General features: G+C 41.2%; 1 pseudogene; it reads right to left on the bottom strand.

The window, feature by feature from the left end:
• Positions 1–4,160: 4,160 nt before the first annotated feature.
• LOC110141933 (nucleolin-like) lies at positions 4,161–6,157 on the bottom strand (annotated as a pseudogene).
• Between the last annotated feature and the right edge of the window lie 655 nt (positions 6,158–6,812).

Genomic DNA, 6,812 nt, shown 5'->3' with positions numbered 1-6,812 from the left:
CTGCAAGCAAGAATACTGAAGTGGGTTGCCAGGCCCTCCAGGGAATCTTGTCTCCTGCATTAGAAGGTGGGTTCTTTACCTCTAGTGCCACAAGCAGCACACCAGGCTTACCTTAAAATTTTTGCAAATATGATGCCCAAAGGCCCTCCTAAAATACACTATATTTCATACCCTTAGCAGTGTATGAGAAAGTTCATTTCATTATATGCATGCAAATGCTCAATATTCCGTCATTGTTATAGAGCATATTTTTCTTACATTAAACACTTTATGGAACTAAGGGATGTTGTATATTTCTTGAAAGATCAGTCTACATTAGTGGGCAAAAGGACATTCACTGAGTCAAGAGGCTGACTTGAACTTTCTCACTGCTTCTCCAGCAAGAGTGGGAAGAGCTTCAATCTGTCCTGTCTAGAAATTCAGACACACACAGCTGTGTGTGCCCAGCCTGCTCTATGGAGATAGCCCAGAACTGGCTTTAGACACTTAAGAGGGCATTTGTAACATCCAGAGGCTTATGCTTTACAGTGTCCCCAGCAGATTTACTGTGAGTCAAATACTTATCAAAAGAGGGTAGCAAAGTCATCAGGAAAACAGGTTTTGGGGTCTGACAATTATAGTTCAGGGGAAGGACCCATCATTTTACCACTAATAGCCTTTTGACCTTGGGCAAAATGTTCACCCGCCCCTCTCAAGATCTCATTTTCTTCAGTACTCATTGGGCGTGAACTCCTACTTTATTAGGTGATGGTGAAAGTAAGTGAAATAATATATATAAAGCTCTCATCTTGCATGGCACACAGCAAGTGCCTCCAAATGACAGTCTCTATTCTTTTTAGATGTTTTTTAGTATTTAAACTACAACCAATACAATGTGTATAGTATCATTACAAAACAAGTAATCTGTTTCATGCCTTTTCACTTGCAAGAGTCAAGAATTCCCTCACCTCCAAATCACATTACAAACAATGAAGATAAGAAATGTTTATTTGTCTCAACGGTGTTCAGTATTTCTTGATTGTTTTTCTTATGTAAGGGATCTTGTCGGAGTCATGACAGGAGTCTAATCAAGGCTCTTTTGGGCATTATTTCTGTTCCTGTTCTAGACTAGGACTAATAGAGACAGGCAAAATAATATTCCTGATTAAGTTAATTATGCTTAGTCAGTTAATCACAAGGAGCATAAATTTGTCTTCACACTGCATGAGCCTAGAAGCTGCTTACTGGAGACAATGTATTTCTCATTTGAAATTAAGAAACTTGAAGGCAAAAAACATTTGAGGATTTGTCTGGACACATTTTGCTCTGATGTGATTTTAATAGAATAAGTCTGTCAAAAATAAGGGCATAGCCCTCTGTCTGTTAATGCAACAGTCTCTAACAGTGAAGAGGTTCAGTTGGATATATTTCATTATCCTTACAAATCAGAATGAGCTGTTTGGGCCTGTATGGAAATGCTGATGGCAGTAAGAGCATCCATGAGGCCGACCTACTGAACTTCATAGTTCACAGACTTTAGGAAACTTACTCCGCCAGCAGTCCTGGCATCTTTATGCCAGATTTTCAAATTGGCACACTTGATTATAGAGAGTTATAGAATGCTTTCTTTAACACTTGATATTTATCCTTTTTGTATTCTGTTTCCATAGTACAGATGGGAGGGCAAGCTACATCACTGAATAATGTAGCAATCTTAAAGATAAATGTTTGTAGCAGTTTTCAAGAGGGTGAAAATACAGTGAAATTATATAAATAACACTCTTCTAGTGGATGGGCATATTGGAAGTGGCCCCAAATAACAGTTGCTATTATTTTGAGATATTTTGAATATTTAAATGGCACACTACATAATATATTTGTTATTTTTATAGGACAAGTAATTTAACATTTGGTTGCCAGTCACAAACAATTCAGATATAATCAATCTCAAAAATGCAGACAAGGGGAAATTATAGGGAATTGAATTGACTGCTGCCTTCTCCTTAGGTCTGTGTGATTGAGGAATGTGGGTTTCTTTTGTTTGTTTTGCTTCTTTTCTTTGTTTCATTAGCTATAACCATATTAAGGAATTTTGTTTTTAGCGAGTCTCTGCCTCATTGAAGTCTAGTCCTCCATAAGATGAGATCAATTCAGAAAGAAAAAGTTTATGAACAGATGTATTATTTCCTGACAACTTAAAAGCTATTTTTCTGTATAATAAAATTTGTGAATAAATTCAATGTTTATTGAATATAAAGCATGTTTATCTATACCTCTGGTAATATATTTAATACCAACTCAGCTATATGTTGCTGAAATTTTATTAAGCAAAAAGAAGGTGAAGTTGCTCAGTCATGTCCAACTCTTTGCGACCCCATGGACTGTAGCCTACCAGGTTCCACCGTCCATGGGATTTTCCAGGCAAGAATACTGGAGTCGGTTGCATTTTCTTCTCCAGGAGATCTTCCTGACCCAGGGACTGAAGCCGGGTCTCCCGCATTATAGGCAGGCACTTTACTGTCTGAGCCACCATGGAAATCCCAAAGGAAAATATAAATTTGGGCTGGAAGACATATTTTGATCTTTTTTCCCAGGACTCTTTAGACTTGCAGAGTGAACTGGGCAGGGCATATTTTCCATAAGATGAATATATTGGCTCAACTGTGGCTCAGGTTTGAAGTATCATTATCTTCCTCCAGGCCATTATGTTAGACACTTCCTAAAGGAATATATATTCCATGTGTGACTAATTCATTTCTAATTAAGATTATTAAATTACTAACATTTCAAAGAGAGTGCTTTCAATAAGTGCTTGAGCTGGCATTTTAAAATTCACTATTATTTGATGTTGAGTTAACAGACTCTACTAAGAAGCATATTGTTACTGATTTAATTTAAATTGTTACTAGTAATACTCAGATTCACCTATCTCATTTCTCACTTGTGTAACTTTGAGCATTTTGTTTAACCACTTAAGCCTTGTATTTTTCAACAGTAAACTGGTAAAAATAATAGTATTCCTAGAATGGTAATTTTGAGTAGTAAATCAAGTCAAATAATATAACATGCTTTCAGTTGAGTTCAGTTCAGTTGCCCAGTTGTGTCCGACTCTTTGAGACCCCATGAATTGCAGCACGCCAGGCCTCCCTGTCCATCACCAGCTCCCGGAGTTTACCCAAACTCATGTCCATTGAGTCCATGATGCCATCCAGCCATCTCGTCCTCTTGTCGTCCCCTTCTCCTCCTGCCCCCAATCCCTCCCAGCACACAGTGCCAAAATATGTATTCAACATGATATGTGATGATGGGGAAAAATATTTTACCTTTGTGCATTTAAAACATTTTTTAAGCAAATCTTTGAGATAAAGCTTACAATATTGTGAAAACAAGAAAGAGAAGCAAAGACAAAAAGGAACATTAAAGAAACATGGCCACTGGTTCTCCTCAAGCAACCCCGTGATCTTTATTACCACCAGGCTGAAGGATGAGACCCTGATGCTGGGAAAGTTTGAGGACAGGAGGAGAAAGGGTGACAGAGGATGAGATGGTTAATAGCATCACTGACACAATGGACTTGAGTTTGAGCAAACTCTGGGAGAGAGTGGACAGGGAATCCTGGCATGGAAACCTGACCAGTCCATGGGGTCTCAAAGAGCTGGACATGACTTAGTGACTGAATCACAACAGACAAATAAGAGGCAGGGGAGGTGGACATAAAGTTCTGTCATGCATCCGATCATGTTTGAAGTGAGTTCCTTCTGTACTTCCCCCCCGCCCCAGAGTTCTAGGATTTTTAATTTGTCCCCAAATTGCTGAAGCAAAAATCATGATAAAACATTCTGCTTTCCTTTACAACCCCTCAATTGGAAAAACAAACAAACAAAACGAACTCCATAAGAAAAAAATGGTTTTGTATATGGGAAGAAACAATATAAGTTCAAAATTTACAGATAAGGGTTAGGTCTATCACTCATCTCTAAAAAGTTTATACGAATATCCAGTCAACACCAACAGAGTTATCTCCCTTGAAATGTTGTCTATACGGATTTCCAAGTAGACCACAGGGCTGCTATACCGTCTTGGAATGTCCTCAGAAGGCTCTGTCATTGATCAGGGAACAGAGCAAAAACTCCAGAGTCCTTTCTTTCAAATGGAAGAGGGAGAGACAGGGATAGAAGAAATTATTCACACTTCATGTTCTCTCCTTGAGGCTTGTGGTCGCCTCCTCCTCTGCCTCCTTGGACGCCTCCCTGGAGGCCTCCATGGCCTCCAAAGCCCCCCTGGCCTCTGCCACCAAATCCACCTCGGCCACCTCTGTCACCACCTCAGCCTCCAAAGCCACCTTCATCCTGAGCTTTGGCCCAGGCCAAAGTGATTGTTTCCATCGATTTCACCATCTTCCATGGCCTCCTTGGCAGCTTTGGCATCTTCCTCGCTGTTGAAGTCTACAAAATCAAGCCCTTTGGAGCATCCAGTCTCCTGGTCAGTGGCTACCCTTGCTCGAATAGAGCCATCGAACGACTCCTTTAACATCTCTTCTGCAGTATCCTCAGAGAGACCTTCGACAAACAGAGTTTTGGCTGCCTGGCTTCTTGCATTAGGTGATCGCCTGAGTCCTTGCAACTCCAGTCTGATGGCTCTGCCCTCAATTTCCCTTTTATGACATGAATTTAAAGCTTCTTTAGCCTCTTCAAATGAAGCAAATTTTATAAATGCATACCATTTCGATTTGCCATTTTGGTTCTGGGGCATCTTGATATGAGTTGCCTTCTCAAATACTTTCCGAAGAGTTTCTTCCATTGCACTATAGGAGAGGTTGTTTAAAACCAGGGTTTTTGATTTGCCACTCCAAGTGCTATTCTTTCCACCTCTATGGTCTTGACTTTGACCTTTCTCTCCAGGGTAGTACAGAGAAAATGGATTGCCCGTCTATCTCTGTTCCCTGCTTTTCTTCCAAGGTTTTTTTCTGCATCAGCTTCTGTCTTAAATTGAATATAAGCAATCACTTCACTCTTTCCATCCTTGCTGACTAATTTGATCTCCACAGCATCCTCAAACACTTCTTTTAATTCATCCTGAGTAACTTTGCAAGGCAGATTTTTAGACAAAAGGGTTCTCGCACCTCAACCTTCTTACTGTCTTTGCCAAAGACTTTTAAACCAGTGAGTTCCAAGGCTTTTTCCAGGTCTTCAGCAGATTCAAAATCCACATAGCCAAATTTCCTAGACACACCAATTCTGACATCAACAACAGCATGATCATTTTTGGCAAAAAGGTCACTGATACCCATTTTCAATTCAGGAGCAGATTTATTGAAGTTCACGTTTCCAACAGAGAGACTGAAAGACATAGTTGTTCTGTGCCTTCCACTTTTTGTTTCTTGGCTTTAAGAGCTGCTTTTTGTTTGGCCATTTCCTTCTTTCCTTTTCCAGGTGCTTCTTTGACAGGCTTTTCTTCCTCTTCTTCCTCCCTCCTCCTCTTCATCATCACCATCCTCTTCATCTTCAGCAGTGCTCTTGCCCTTCACAGGAACAGCTTTTGCTAGAGCTTTCTTTCCTTTGGCTGGTACAATCTCCATAGGTTCTTCTTCAGTCATCTTCATCCTCCTCATCCTCGTCCTCATCCTCTTCATCCTCATCATCTGTGACAGGAGCAGCACCAAAAGCAGCTGCTTTCCTCATTGCTGGCTCATCCTCTTCTTCATCATCCTTGTCTTCTTCTTCACTGTCATCTTCATCTTCCTCATCACTGTCTTCTTTCTTGGCATTCTTGCCGTTCTTTGCTCCCTTAGCTGGAGCAGCTGCTCCCTTCTCACTAGCAGTTGCTACCAATGCTTTGCCTGGGGTGGCTCCCTTTTTGCCAGGCATTACTACTGCTTTGGCAGGTGTAACTGTCTTCTTGGCTGGCATAGCCACGGCCTTTTTTGCCAGGGGTGACAACTGCTTTCTTTGCTGGTGAGGCAACAGCAAACTTTTTTGATGGGGAAGCCATCATCTTCTTTGGTGGAGTTGTGGTAGACTTCTTGCCTTTTCTCTGAGGGATAACAATCTCTTCTCCACTTCTCTCATCCTCTTCATCTTCTGACATTTGCTCATCTTCACTATCTTCTTCAGGGAGGAGCCATTTTCTTGGAGTCACCTTGATTTTTACCGGCCTTTGCAAGCTTAAAGCTCAACATTCAGAAAACTAAGATCATGGCATCCAGTCCCATCACTTCATGGCAAATAGATGGGGAAACAGTGGCTGACTTAATTTTTCTGGGCTCCAAAATCACTGCAGATGGTGATTGCAGCCCTGAAATTAAAAGACAGTTGCTCCTTGGTTATGACCAACCTAGACAGCATATTAAAAAGCAGAGACATTACTTTGCCAACAAAGGTCCATCTAGTCAAGGCTATGGTTTTTCCAGTGGTCATGTATGGACGTGAGAGTTGGACTATAAAGAAAGCTGAGCGCCGAAGAATGTATGCTTTTGAACTGTGGTGTTGGAGAAGACTCTTGAGAGTCCCTTGGACTGCAAGGAGATCCAACCAGTCTATCCTAAAGGAGATCAGTCCTGGGTGTTCATTGGAAGGACTGATGTTGAAGCTGAAACTCCAATCCTTTGGCCACCTGATGCAAAGAGCTGACTCATTTGAAAAGACCCTGATGATGGGAAAGATTGAGGGCAGGAGGAGAAGGGGATGACAGAGGATGAGATGGCTGGATGGCATCACCAACACAATGGACATTTGTTTGGGTGGACTCCAGGAATTGGTGATGGACAGGGAGGCCTGGCGTGCTGTGGTTCATGGGGTCGCAAAGAGTTGGACACGACTGAGTGACTGAAATGA

Source organism: Odocoileus virginianus, chromosome 34, assembly GCF_023699985.2.
Source record: "Odocoileus virginianus isolate 20LAN1187 ecotype Illinois chromosome 34, Ovbor_1.2, whole genome shotgun sequence".
Lineage (NCBI taxonomy): Eukaryota > Metazoa > Chordata > Mammalia > Artiodactyla > Cervidae > Odocoileus > Odocoileus virginianus.
This window is presented reverse-complemented; position numbering and strand designations above follow the sequence as displayed.